A 15,403-nucleotide genomic window follows, 5' to 3' on the forward strand; every position below is an offset into this window, starting at 1 on the left:
TTCCATCATGAAGGTAGGATGGTCTGTAAGGGCGTTCCCAGTTGCCACCACTCTCCAGCTGTGAAGGACAGTACTGAGGATCACGGTTTCCAGTGGCACTCTTAGCTCGCTGATCTCTTCTACAGTTCGTTGAGGTGAGAACACATGAGAGCAGGTGCCTGTATGGAATTTCTCTTGACTGTCCTATCTTGTGATAACACATACCGACACTAGACCATCAACCCTGCATCCAACACTCACCTTCTCTGCTCTCCCCTGGCGTTGGGTTGCAGCGGTTGCTAAGCAACTGGCTTATCTGTAGCAGTGCCTGGTTGGTCAGCAGATACAGAAGACAGACCGACACCACAATTCCTAATGGAGACTTCCAGCCGTGAGCCACCCCAGGGGATGGAACTTGAACTCTGCTGCATCTCTAAGCACATCTGACTGAGCTCCACAACCCAGGCGCTCCTCCTTCCTGGGGCTTGGGTCTGCCTTTTGTCACTGGGGGAGATAATCTAGAGTTATGAAATGATAGATACAAACTTCAACTACATAAGACAAGACGTTTACTTGTTCTAGAGGAGTTCAAGATGATTTATAACAAAATTCTCTATCTTCCTTTATATTTAAAACCCACCCAGGAGGTAGCTGATTATTTTACTTTGCACTCAGGGGTCCTATGCATTGTTTTCCTCCTTTCTCACACCTCATTGGAGGTCTGCTCATCCCTAAGGTCTTCTCATAGCCAAGTTCTGTCTTTTATTATCAATTACCTATAAGTCTGAATGAGCCTCTACAAAATACAAGTATTATGGTAGGGGTAAACTGAAGTACTAACTGGCATAAAATGACTTCCCTTCTAAAGAATTTGTTGTTGTGCCCAGGGGTGGTGGTGCTGTGTACACAGAATGTTCTAGGAAGAGGTTCCTAGTCTCTATTTACTGTGCCTTTTAATATGCCAATTTTTTTTATTTAAATGGTGCTTCTAGGCAAAAGAAAGATCCACCAACTTCATTAAAGAAGTAATTAAGTCCAAATAACAAAGTAGTTGTTTCCTAACAACTTGGCACATATTTAAAAGATAACACATACACACTAAAGGAGTAAAAATGTCTTAAGTTTTCTTCTTTAATCATCAGGATGACTTCTAAACAGGACGTGTGCCTGCTAGACACTGCCTAAGTTCTCAGGCTTGGAACCACATAGGACACCACCACCCTCCTGTTTTTTCCCATCTTGTTGTTATATGTGTGTGTGTGTGTGTGTGTGTGTGTGTGTGTGTGTGTGTGTATACACGCGCATGCGCACATGTACTCAAGTGCCTTTTGTTACTAACCATAGCAACTGCTACAAACTCAGCTTCATAAAGAAAGGCAAACAATGAAGGGTCTCCAAGTGTCATCAGTGTTGAGATAGTGTCCTTCCTTATGTCCGTCCTTCTCACAGACTCCAGGACATGTTGAAGATTACACACACACACACACACACACACACAGAGAGAGAGAGAGAGAGAGAGAGAGAGAGAGAGAGAGAGAGAGAGAGAGAGAGAGAGAGAGAGAGAGATTTAAAAAGTCTATTCCCATCCCAATTCCTTAACTGCAGGTAGGGTCCTCTCGCCCTGACACCATCATGAGGGCCATGGGCTGTTCTAGTTCTGAAGGAGAGCTGCCGGGGCCATGTAAGCCCAGACACATCAGTCTTTAGGGACTTACACCACACTAAAAACAGCCTGCCATGTTTGCAAATTATTGCAAAAGAAAACAAGCAACCAGGCCTCTCTTTAGCCAATGCCACGGGCAGTAAGACTAGTCTCCATTCCACAGGGGGCTGTGCCTTCACTGTGGATAATTAGGTTTGCCCAAACCCTCACCTCGGTGGAAAATTTAGTTCTGTCCCTGGAAGAGATAAAGGCTACCGGAGAGAAGAAATCAGCTGGCTTCAGGGTTGCTGAGGGAAAGCTTGGATTTTGGATCAGGAGTCAAGTACTTTGTAAATACCCTCTCTCGATTCATTCCTCGCCTTCAGTTTTTAAGGTTCTGAGCTCTTTGGGAAGGATATAATTATTGCCCATGGAGCATGGTAGCACTTACCTACCAAAACCTCAGCCAGGCTAGAGATGTGGCCCTGTCTACATGTGGCCTGTCTAGCATGCAGCAAGCCCTGAGTTTGAACCCCAACTCCAGCACAGTATAAACGCAGTTTGTGGGTGTGTGCCTATAATCCCAGCACTTGGGAGATGAAGGCAGGAGAATTGGAAGGTCGTTTTCAGTTAATGACTCTTTACACAGGGAGTTCAAGGCCAGCCTGAGTTGTATGAGACCCCATCTCAAAACAGATTAACTCATGAGCAGCAACCAAAGGCGAGTTTTGTGATTTAGCCAGAGAATTTTTAATCGACAGCCTCTCATAGCAAGCCAAGCCTTCTTTATTTACTAGAAGCAGCTAGTGGGCAACCTTTGCCTTACATTTGTCCAGCCTGGCCTCCCTGTGTCCACTCCACACAGACAGCAATGCTTTCAAAGTCTCAGCCTTGGCTATGCATGGCAGAAAGTGAGCTTGGCGTTGGTTATCATGTCCAGTTCTTGTACATGGCTCACTTCACCCTCTTAGCCCTCCGAGGGAGCTTGCGGGCCACCTGTTACTGCCTTTGCATCAAGGCAGGCCTAGGACCTCTTTGGATGTGTAGACCTTCCCCTCTTGCTGCATTGTGGCACACGGAGCACTCAGCCAATGACTTGGTTTGAATTCCGGCAGCAAGCGCTGACTTGTGCAGTTTTTATTTGCATCTGTTATTGACCTCAGCAGGCCATTATGAGCATTTTTGTGCCTCAGGTCAGTTACTCTGTACTCCTCTCGGCCCTTAGAAATGGGTATAATGACTCTTTCTACATACAGGAGCCAAGCAAGCTTCATCTGTATCCAGTGGCTGCGCTCACAGCATTTGCAAACTAGATTCATATCACATGGCCCCCCTTCTTTTCTACTCTGTCTGCTGTGTGTCGTGTTCTTAATAGGTGTGCAGTGCGTCCTCTGTCCAGTCTCAGTAGGGGTCCAGGAAACTAGGGAACATGGGGTGGTTGAGGAGCATTTTAGTTGCCCACACAGAGGCCAGAGGGCTGATCTTAGCTGGAATTTTTAAAAAGGGTGCTCTTTTACAGACATCTACAGGAGGCAGGGGAAGTAGATGGCTAAAATGACAGTCCCCAACCCACCAAGGACCCCAGCCAGTATGGGCAGACTTTGTGCCGTGGAGTGGTGCCAGCATGGAACATCTAAAGTCCGTGTTAGCACCTCTGCCACCACAGCCCGCAAATGAGGTGCTATGCCTGCCCCCTGTCAGCACCGGTCTCCACCTTTCTCCCTCCCTCCTCATGTGTCAGGCTCAGGTGAGATCCATGACCGGGCAAACTGTGTGTGAGCCCATGCTTTCCCCGCAAAGGCCATTGGGGAAGCAAATCACTGTGGCTTCACAGGGTCCAGTATGTGCGAGCGGGCACAGTAAAGAAACCGCCAACATGACCACTCCATGATTAGGGGGAAGGTTTTTATTGTGACTAGGAGAGAGAAAAATATTCAGGAGCACCTGGAAGAATCCAGAGCAGAGAGAAAAGAAAGCAGATTAGACGTGGCCAGGGCAGTGGGAGAGAGTAATGGAGATAGAAAAATAGCAAGAGACAGAGAATGGAGCATGGGGAGGGGGAGAGGGAGCGGGAGAGGGAGAGGGAGAGGGAGAGGGAGAGGGAGAGAGGGAGAGAGGGAGAGAGAGAGAGAGAGAGAGAGACAGAGACAGAGACAGAGAGAAGAGAGAGTGGGGGGGTGGACAAATCATGTGGATTATAAGAAGGGAGAGAAGCTTCACAAGGCTGAAGGGCCAGGATCATGGACTTGGAAATGTGTAACAGGTACTTGTGATACTGAGGGAATTGAGGGAGCCTGGAGACCAGCATGGGCTTTGATATACTGTGAAGTGCCACAAGTATATGTCAATTGGAGAGCCATATGTCCCATCTGCCAGAGGTAAGGGAACTGACTCCTTGGGGGAACAGAAAACCTGTTTCACAGTTCCTGAGGAATGCTGGCTTTTATCCAAGACAGAAATCCTCCTATGTCCAGCTTGAGCTCCTTTCTGGATATCTGGACCGCCTGAGAGATCTAACATACTGAAACTGTGCCTCCTGCCAAGACTCTCAGGTGGGGTACATCCCAACACACCAAGAAGATAGAGGGGCTGGGCAGACTCCCCAGATGATTCTCCCTGGGTCTTCAGACATGCACACATACCCTTTGGGTTACTTCTCAGTTTCCAGGTAGGATGACCATCACTAGGCCTGGCCACAGATTGGACAGCAGTGTGGAGACAATGTAGGTGAAGGTGTTCTCGGAACCGGCTTGTGGCTAATTATCCCCAGCTGTGATGCTTGGAGCAGGCTCTGGTTTGCCTGGGGCTATGGGAGGGGACTTGGCTGTTGGTTTCCTAGCTACACTGCTCTTTGGGGTCAGAGGCTGTAAGGCCCGCATGGCTCACAGGGTCTGTCACCTGTCTCCCCTGACTGAGGAGTGAGGACAGTGGTTCTTTACTTCCTTGGGTAGGATTTGGCCACCTGAGGTACTTTGGTTCTTGCCAGGGCCTGCAATACTATGAGTCCTGATGGCCTAGCTGCCATGAGTATGACTCAACAATGTTTTTCCCATGGTGCCCTGCCTTGAGATAAAGCCTTGGGCAAGTACGAAGTCTCACAGTACTTTCGGCCAATATGACCAGTGCTGGCTGGTAGATGGCTGAGCCTTTGTGTGTGTGTTTGGTTGTGGAACCCTGTTACCCCTGTGGCCAGTTTCCACAGCCACCCTCCTCCCTGATAGTAAGCTGTCAGTTGATCCGGCCGTTTATTGCCTCAGATATGGAGTAATCAGACAGTTGACCTCAAGAAGAGAGAGCAACGGCCCTCTTGTCCTGTGGGCGACCTCTGTCCCTTCTTAATTTCCCCTCTGTTCTTCCAACACCAGGCTCTGCCACCCTCGTGGCCCCTCAGCCTCATCTCATGAGCTCCCAGGGCCGAGGACTTCTTCCTGACTGCTCTGGTAGCACAGAGGCTCAGGCATTCCGTACAGATCCTTGCCCATGCAGCCATTGTCTAGCCGGAAAGTGGGAGGCATGCGGGCTGGTGAGCCGGCTCAGTGGGTAGACGCCTGCCGCCATGCCTAACAACCCGCGTTGAGTTGACTCACACCGTAAGAGGAGAGAACCAACTCTCTCTAGTTATCCTCTGACCTCCACAAGTGTGCCATGGTACATGCACCCCCCCAATAAATAATGACTATAAATAACTCCCCCCCTTTTTAATGGGGAGCATGGAGCCCAGAGATCATTAGCCCTGGCATGCAGCATGGACCTGGTGTGTTTCGCTGGTCTTAGTCATAATTGCTAAGCCTCACCTTCCCCCCTGCCCCGATTCTGCCATAAACGGGCCACACAGCACTAGTGTGGTGCTTTGTGGGCACAGAATAGTTTGAGTCCTCTTTTCCTTCCTGCTGCACCCCACCCAGCACCTGCTCAGGCTGTGTGGAGAGAGCCCGAGTGGGGACAGTCACCTTGGTAACAAGGAGACTAATAATAGGTTAATAATAGGTTCTTTTGAAAACCCCGGAGTGCCTCGCCGAGTCTTTCTGAAAGAGCTAGCGTCGGGTAAGGCATGCAGACAGACCCAGGGAGGGGCACCGTGCTGGTACACACGGAAGGCTCCTCGCCTCCTCTGACTGCTGCCTCAGAGCCGCTTTCTGGAGCTCCCGGCAGGTGATGCAAGTGAGCAGACCGCTGGCAGTCATGGGTAGGCAGTGCCCTAGGATGGCCTTTGCCCCTTGGTAGCACTCCTTTGACTAGCTCAGTGGCAGAAAGGAGACCATGGCTGGTGGGATCTGGTCTAACTGGAGCTCGTCTAAGGCAGAGTGTTCTAACTAGCTAGTGCTCCAGGAGGAAGTCAGACGGCCAGTGGGAGGAGGAGTTAGCCTCTAGAATCTGTGTTTGGGAGGTAGATGTGGGCATGTGGCCGGGAGGGATGTTGGGTCCAGATGAAGCTGCACCGTCGTCCTCGGTAAGAAAAAGGGAAGTCCGACCCCTGCAAGGAACTGGATTTAGCCAACAGTTAAATGTGCCTGGAGGCAGATTCTCCTCAGACGGCCTGTGGATTCTTCTGAGGGACCCAGTTAGCCTGCTTGAACTTCTGAGCTAGAGAAACGAGAGCTAGCCAAGGAGCATCATCCCGAGCAGTGCGTCAATAAGAGAAGCTGGTGAAGCCATGCAGGGGCACTGGGGGGGACTGTCCGGAACTGCTGATGCATGCGTCAACGCCGTCGTATGCTGGAGGCTCTGGGCAGGAGGAGCAATGCTTCCAGATCTTCGCACTTTTCAAGAGCGGCCAGAAACGTGGGCTGTATAACAGGTCTTGTTTTTAAAACAACAACAAAACCAAACATCTTCGGGGCAAATATACTCAGACCCCTCCTCTAAAGCACAATCCTTCTTTAGAGGGTTGCCCTTGCGTCCCCTTTCTTCCTCTCTTCGTTGTTCGTTTTGTGAGACAGGGTCTCAGCTCTGTAGCCCAGGCTGGCCTCAGCTTTGTGATGACTCCCTCCCGAGTGCTGGGGTTCCGGGCGTGAGCCGCCTGCCACTCCTGGGTTATTTTCCCCTCTCCTCCCCTTCTCTTCTACTGTTTTTGTTCCGGTCCTGGGGATGGAGCAAAGGCCATGTCCATGTGAACGGCTGCTCTACCACTGAGCCACACCACCAGCCTCCCTTTTGTGTGATGTTGCCTAATTTGAAGTCTGTGGTCTTTCTTACCTACAGGGAGGATAGTGTTTCTCTTGGCAACACTGGCTTTAAGCAGCAGGTAGTAGTTATGTTGAAGACGGTGTGAGGGCCTCGGGAGACACCAGGAGCTGTGGTGAGAATCCACACGGTTGCTATCCTCCTCTATGGCTGGGCTAACGGCTGTTCTAGCCCACCATCCTGCAGGCGGACTAGGGGATGGAATTGTCTGGCCTGGTAGTCTCGTGGAACCCTGCCATTTCCATTTTCTTTGCTAGTGACTCTGATGGGCTAATGGTCAGCATTCTTCAGCATTCTGCCTATTGCCTCACCGTCCACCGCTGTCCAAAGTGGCTCCTTCTGTGAGGAAACGTGGCTGCTATCGCTGTTCTTCTCTCTGCTCCCAGGATCCAGTTGGTGCCTTGGACTCTGTCCTGTCTGAGTGGGGAATGGCGGTCAAGACTGGAGAGGCTGCTCCCCGGGATCATAACCACTGAAGCACAGTGGGCACCATTGGCCATTTCGCAGGACTCAACGGCCGAGTGTCCCCAGTCCTGACTATTCCCCTCCTCCACCTGCCTGCCATTCCGTTCAAGTCCACACATGTAACCCGATGGCATGGAAAGGCTTCCAGACCCGCCTACCTGGGGAGCTGGCCATTAGCTCAGAGCTTGGGCTCGTGCAGACTCACCTGCTGTCTCCACACCTCTCTTCAACCTCCCCTAGGCCGGAAGCAGCAACTTTCCTTTCCCCTCTGTGTATAGTTACTTCTCCTTGTTATCACCAATCCCTGACAGAAGCCCCTTAAGGGAGGAGAGGTTTATCGTGGCCAGTTCGAGGGGATTCTGAGCGTCAAGGAGGGGAAGGCAGAGCCGCAGGAAGCACACAGGTGGGACTCCAAGAAACAGGAAACAGAGACGGGACAGGAAGTGGAAGCGCAGTATAAACCTCAAGGCCTTCCATGACCCACTTCCTCCAGCTAGGCCCCACTTCCCAAAAGTTCCACAACCTTCCAAGCAAACACCATGAGCCCGTGGAGGAGGGGAGACATTTCACATCTAAAACAAAACATCTGGGAATGTCCAGGCTGGGCAGAGCTGGCTGGCGACTTCCCAACAGCACATCTTCAGTGTTACTGTAGGCTCATGGAGATGTCTGGTGTTTGGGGTGTGATCCCTGCTATTCATTCTGTTATAGTAATGCTCACGAAACAGCACAGGACATTTCTGTTTCTCACAGGGCACCTGTGCAAAAATGGGACTGGGCAGCAGACCACAGTTGGACATGGTGCTGGGCGTGGAGACGCAGCTCCATGCTGAGGCCAGCAGGACCTGAGGAGTCTCCATTTAGAGACCGCAGCTTGGGTAAAGCCAGGTCCTTGGCTCTGTTGAAGAAAAGAATTCCAGGATGAGCCAGTTAGAAACCCTGCTGGAGTTTATTAAAATGCATTTTTAGCAAATGCAAGAAGCAAAGTCAGGAGGAAGGTGTTACGGAATGTCTTTATAACAGTTAGATGTGGGACTCAGGTAATTTCTGGTTAGGATCTTCAAGGGGTTGCTAAGGAGTTTAAATAAGATCGCAGAGAGGTTCCTGCAGGGCACCCGACAGGGCTGTAATAAGGTGAACTCTGGATCATAGGGACGCAGGAAGCTAGGACACCTCTACCGTAAACACATTAATAGTCTTGTTTGTAAGGCGTGAGGCCCTTCCTCAGGTTACATCCACTCAGGCCTTGAGCTGCATTTATTGCTATTTTAACACTCTTACTTATCGATATTTCTACGTAAGAAATATTTTTTGTGTGTTGGCGCTCTTTGTGAATTGTGTTGGTGAGAGGCTCCAAGCAGACTCCGGAGTAGAGGGTCCCTTCCCATGTCCCCGTAATTTTCCATCATCTTTCTATCCTGCCTCCTTGGGGATGGCCTGTAAAGGAGATGGTGGGGCACCCCCTGGACTTGGGGTGAGTCCAGTGTAGAAAATCTACACGGCTGCTTCAGTTCAATTTGAAGTCCCATCACTGTCAGCCATGACCATTTCCTTTCATTAGTGGTGACCCTCTTTCCGAGCCCAGTGACGGCAACTGGGGCTGTGACAAAGGAGCTGAATATGGGTCACCCTGACCCATTTCCATCTCAAGTTCAGAATTAGCGTGGAAACTTAATCAAGTTGCTCTGAGATTTGCAATGCCACTCAGCCATGCCTGAGGCTCCCCAGCCCCCTCTGCCCTGATTTCTGATGCTCACTCACTACAGTCGCACGCTTTCTTCCCAGCTTCCTTTGGGGCTGCATGCTGCAGACATTGCCTTTGTGCATAGACCCCTGTAACCAGCAATAATGGGGGACCTGTGGCAGGGTGCACACCAGTGCAAAGAACCACCACACCAGCCTTAAGCTAGGGTCCTAAGAGACAGGGACAGTGAACAGGATCAGATGGGCTCCAGCTCAAGCCCCAGATCTGACTGGTGACCTCCCAGAGGCTCACTTTCCACATCTGTAAGGGGGAGGAGGCAGTATTTGTGTCTATTTCCCAGGATTGGTACAGACTAAACAGTACAAGGGCATGTAAAGCACGTAGCCTCCTCTGGCAGAAAGTAAGTACTTAACTCATGGATATAGTTGCTTTTTAAAAAATACTTTAAATTATGTGTGTGTTAGGGGGTGGGGTATGTGCATGTGAATGCAGGTACCTGCAGAGGCCAGAGGCATCAGAGTCCCTGGAATTAGTTTCAGGCAGTTGTGAGCTGCCCCATGTAGGTGGGGGGACAGAACCTACTTAGGTCCTTTACAAGAACAGCATGTGCTCTTCAAAACTGAGCCATCCCTCCAGTCCCTTGTACTTACTATTTGAAGCAGTGTCATTTTTGTTTTTCCATGATCAGATGAGTCTTCTGAATTGGGAAGTTGCATCTATCAGGATGCTCAGGCAGTTGAAGAGTGGGGTTTATCCCTTCAGTGGAGTTTGTACGGAGGAAGGGCCAGGCCGAGTGGGATTGGATAGGTCATCCATGCTGACGCTGTTACTTCTCAAAGTGAGTGTGAGTGTGTGTGTGTGTGTGTGTGTGTGTGTGTGTGTGTGTGTGTGTGCGTGCGTGTGTTGGTGGGGGTGTTGAAGGGTCGAGGGTGGGGGTGGAGCAGGGGAAGGGAAGAGTTGGGAGGAGAGAAAGAGTGGGTGAAGACAGGGCTAGACTAAATGTCGAGCTGCTGTGAGTGGAGCTGGCTACATGTTCTACATTTGGGTGGCAGGACCGTGAGATGTTGGCGTCTGCTGTATCCAGGACTCTGGCTCCCACTTCTGTTTCCTTCACTTCAAGACCTGGTTCTGCTTAACCTTCAAAAAAGAACAGCAACAAAAAGACTTTATTCTAAAAATTAGTGCTGGGTGTGGTGACACACGCCTTCAGTCCCAGCACTCAGGAGGCAAGAGACAGGTGAATCTCTGAGTCTGAGGCCAGCCTGGGCTACCTAGTGAATTCCAGACCAGCCAGAGATATGCAGTAAGACCCTGTCTCCAAGAAAACAAAACAAAAAACAAACCACAAAAATTTTTATGTCTATGAGTATGTATGGAAGCCAGAGGTGGTAGATCCCCCAGGGCTGGAGTTATAGGCTGTTGTGAGCCATCTGACATGGGGTGTTGGGAACCGAACTCAGATCCTCTGAAAGAGCAGTACATTGAACCATTTCTCTAGACCCCCAGCTTAATTTATTTTTTAATGATAGGTTATTTTAGGAATCTAATGAGCCTAACCTTGAGAAAATTGCACTTCACATCATGCACAGTATTTTTGAAAACAGTTCAGATTTGGTGGTTGCTAGGATCTCAAGTAAGTACCTTTGTTTTAGATCATTTTCTAAAAGGGACATCATCGGAAGTTTGAATTGGCAAACTCCTACACATGCTTCAGAACCCGGCTAACATGTTACCTCTTGGACAGAGCTTTCTCATTTGCCCAAAGCAGTTGGGCAGGCCCTCTTTCATGCCGTATTGTATTATTCACCCCTCTCTTGGATGATCTGCATCCTGTGATCACTCACTGCCTGGTTGGTTTCCTCTACTGATTGGATTGGGAACTCCTATTCATCTTCCTCATTTGTTGGAAGGTCTGGGAGTGTTGGAGGTCGGACACTAAATTAGGATAAGGAGTTACCTGCAGAAAAGGTCAAGGGTCAGGGTATAAGTTAGGGTAAGGGGTTACCTGCAGAAAAGACTTCTCTTTATCCTCTGACAAGGGGAGGACGCCCTATCTGATGGAATGTGTTTTGGGGTTTTCCCAGTTCACTGGGACAGCTGCCTGGGACTTCCAGAGGATAAGGGACTGTCAGCACAAGTGGAATGATCAGGAGGAAGCGTGGGAACCTGGCATCAGTCTTGAAGATTCCACCCTGATTAGATAAGGGAGTGTGTAGTTGGAAATATGGCGGCGGCGGCGGGGAGGGAAGTATGCTTTGAAGATCCTGGCTGATTCTGCCTGGGATGGCTCTAGTTCCTGGGTGGCTGCCACCCTCTGCCTGCTCCATGGGAGTTCACCGGAGTGTCCACGGGAAACTCCTCACCTAGGTTCCCAGGACGTGGAGGCACTATTTGCATGGAGGATCAGCCTACAGAAGTTCTGGTCTCTTGGAGGTCAAGACCTGAGTCGGGACTCAGTCACAACTTTGGAGATCCTGAGTGTGGAGGAGGCGAGGGAAACAGCTGCTTACAGATGACTTTAGTATCTCACAGTTGGAAATGTCTTCCCTCTGTAGTATCAATTCCTTTCGAAGGTCGTGGGCATTTAGCCCAGTGACAGAAAATACGTTCAAAACACATTCAGCGATCTGGAAGAAACCGTGAGGAACCCCAGGAGGGCATCAAGCTGCTTCTGATGAAGAACAGTGCCCCACCCCCCTGCACTGAGAGTATGCTTACCCTCCACTAGGCTCTCTGTCCGTCTCTTGTGTCTCCCAGCTTCAGCTCTATTCCTACGAGGGAAGATTCCTGTTTTTTTCCTTAATAACCAAGTAGCTCTCTATTTGTTGATGGGGGTTCTGGTCCTAAAAATGAAGTTAGTTTAGACATAGAGGTCTCCAAAGACCGGGCCTTAGGTGTTCGTCATTCTATAAAGGACAGAGGTCCATGAAAAGGACATTTAAGAAGCCTTCCCCAGAAGGCCCAAGATAGTCTGATGCATTCTCTGCCAGTCACTCTTGGTCATACAGGACTACATGGACAGATGTGGCAGTATCCCAAGGCATTTATTTCTGGGCACAGGGACAGGTCCGTCAGTGAGCCAGCTGAGTCTGGAGCTGTGGGATGACAGTTCCCAGTCACTGGAACTGGTGAAGTTGCAGGGTGGCTAGTATTGGTCACAGCTGCACTGGGCACATAGAATGCCTGCCTAATCCCATTGCTAGGAAGGCTGGAGGACTTTGATGGGACTCTCCCAGTGTTCAGGAAACGTTTGGGGCTTGCAGAAACCCAAATGCTTTTTCTCAGCCACTTCTTTGGCCTTTCATCCGCTTTGCCCTTCCTGTGTGTGCAGGGAGATGGAACCCATGTTTTCCAAGGGCCTTGGTTGAGTTCACTGCAGTGTGAATGTTCTGGGAGACTGTTGGAAGTTCCCACGGCCGGGGTCCTCTGCCTTTGAGGGAAGATGCATTTGCTATGAGGTGTGCTATACCACACTTTGTGGTACACTGCCACAAGTATATGGGATGGTGGCATCCTTTCCTTAGAGAAGGCACAGTCTGTCTCCTGAGACTGAACTTGGTGAGTCCAAAGCAGCTTTTCCTCCGATGATGCAGCTCTCTGATCCCAACTACTTGGGAAGTTGAGGCAGGAGGATCACAATTTCCGGCTCAGTGGGCTACTAGGGGTATTAAAGTTCTGCCTGGGTGACTTGGCCAAACCTTACCTCAAAAAAAAAGGAAGTGGGGGTAGGGCTGTGGGTCGCTGGCAGGGGTCTTGCCTAATGTGCAACAAGACCTTGTGTTTCACTCCCCAGCACCACAGGCAAAGAGATCCTAAGAGCCGGAGCAGGGGGTTGAGCATGCAAGCAGCCTGAGCCTCTGAAACCTAGAGTTCAAGGAGAGATCCAAGAGATGGGGTCCTTTCCCATTACTCGGAGTAGAGTCTCCCCGTCTCCTTCAAGTGTAGAAAACAAAAGCACTAAAGGCCACCTGATCATAGCCGGCTATTGAGAACATACACACATCTTGAGAGTACCTTAGTTCAGTGAGAGAGTACCCACTACAATTGTGTCAGGTCCTCATTCAGTCTGTAGACTGCAAAAGAGAAAAATCAGTCCCAACTCTGGTGACCAGAGTTAAGAGTAAACCACTGTAAACGCTGAGGTTTTTCCCTTCCAGCACGTGGGTCTGTCTCCTTAAAGAGTGATGAGGTCATAACATGATGAATCAGCTTGTTCGTATACCACTGCATCACCGTAATCTAGTCATTGAACGGTCTTTGTGGGTGCCATTGCCTATGATGGCTCACTCTTCTGTTGGAAGGCTGCACCCCAGTTTCCTTGCCCATTCTTGCCCATCTACACAGATCCCAGGTTTTTGCTTTATAAATAATATGTACAAAGCTCCTTTGGGACAGGAACTGTTTGTGTTTTAGATTTTTTCTTTGATTTCTAGAATTTGCTTATGATGTTCAAGGATAGAGCATACAAAGGTGTTACCAAAACCCATCAGCAAAGCATGGCTGTCACAGACTGCAGGCAGAGGGCTGGAGCCCAGGTGACAATGTATGCAGGACACTCTGACTATGGCCACAACACTGACAACATCTAGTGTATATCCTTGAGGAACTTACTGGATTTGGGGACCCATAGCATGCATCAATAGCCCAAAGGAGGAGATGCTGTACCCACAAGGATCTATCCATGGATTTGGGGTTGGGGTATTGTTCTGTGTGTATTCATCTTCCGTTTTCCAGAGCACTCATCAGAATCCTTTCTCATCTACATAGCTGCCAGGCTCTACCCTTTCGCTGCTCATTTGGGGTGTATGTGGTAAAGTGGATTGTTTTTCTTTCATAGTTTTTATAATAGAATAAATTTCAAAAAGTGTCATTCCCATGTCCAGTAGAGATGGTTTGATTTGGGGGTTTGAGTTAGGGTATCGCATCTGCCAGAGTCCATACTCCACAGGCGCCATACACATGTTGGCAGTATTTGTCACCCATCCTTGTGGGAACAACCTGTTTACATGAGCATCTGTCCTTGGCAACATGAGCCTGTTGTCAGAGCCCTGTGTGATATAGGGACATGGTACCTGGTGATGCAAACCATCATTACCTCATCCCTCTGCCAGAGCCTCCATCCTCACCTGGGTTCTAGGAATTAAAAAGGCTTCCTACTGTGCATGTGTGCTCAGAAGGGACAGCCACACTGCTGTATGGAACTGGCAAGCAGATTCAGGCACTCTGTATGCTTAACGCTGTCACTGAGGGCTGTACCTAGGTGTGCGTGTGGAAGATTGTGGGTATCTATTGTGTGTCTTTTCTCCACTTTGTGCCAATCACTTCTGTGTGGCTAGCTTGTCCAGTGGGAAAAAGAGAGGGTCCCTACACCATACTGTTACTTTGTCCTGGCAACTCCCTATTCAGGCATCTTTAATTATGGGGCTTCCACAAACTCAGCTTGTTCAAAGAGTTCAAAGATTTTGTCAAACACTCATAGCCTGGACAAGTGAGTTTTGGGCTTGGTTCATCAGGTCCCTTCTCCTGGGGTCTCTCCCTCTTCTGCAGCTTGAGTGACCACATCTCCATCCGAGGGTCTGCGTACATCAGGCCATGCTTTGACTCTGTAGCTCCCCTACGTATATCTCATCTGGCTGGTTAACCAGTCTGTGTGCTTAAACTCCAGTTGCTGATTCTCCAGGTCCAGCAGAGTTGTTTTCTCCCTCTGAGACTCCTGGCTTCTGCAGAATAAACCCTTTTCCCAGTTTCTGCGGCTCTCTCTTCCTTTACTCTGTTGTTTGCTCCAGATCCAGAAGCGTTTAGTCCATAGAGGGCTCAGAGGGGCATCGTGCAGTGCTCGTAATGTATATACCCATGCCTGACGTAGTAGGATGCCCATTCTTATTTGGCCTAGCTCCAGATAAGCCAAAAGCAATAAGCCCATCCAGAGACAGATGGGGATGGAAGAGGAAGCAGGTACTCCCCACTCCTAAAATGTAGTGAACACAGGGCTCTTTATGGCATGAGAAAAATATTCAACTAAGCGTTGCCAGTGACCACTTCCAACCATTCCAACAGAATGCAAATTGAACTCCAAATATAATTCTAGGGTGGGGTAGGGTGGGGAAGGAATAGCCACGAAGCTTCTGAGTGCCATTAAGACACGTTTGGTTGAGCATGGAGGCTCATGCCTGTAATCTCAGACTCAGGAGCTGAAGCAGGAAGATTGCTGTAGGTTCCAGGCCAGGCTTGGGCTACAGCGTGAACGCCTGTGGCAGTCAGTCCTCTTACCTCCAAAGGAAGCACTTCCTCGCAATGGCACTTGCCTTAACTGGATAGGACCTGAACTTCCATATCCTGGTTCTATGCAGTTGTTTTTTCTCTCTAAAAAAGGATATTTTTAGTAATACAGCTTTATTAAAACTTCATGTAACATAAGCTTAGTAACT

This window comes from Peromyscus eremicus, chromosome 5 (genome assembly GCF_949786415.1).
Source record: "Peromyscus eremicus chromosome 5, PerEre_H2_v1, whole genome shotgun sequence".
In the NCBI taxonomy this organism is placed as follows: domain Eukaryota; kingdom Metazoa; phylum Chordata; class Mammalia; order Rodentia; family Cricetidae; genus Peromyscus; species Peromyscus eremicus.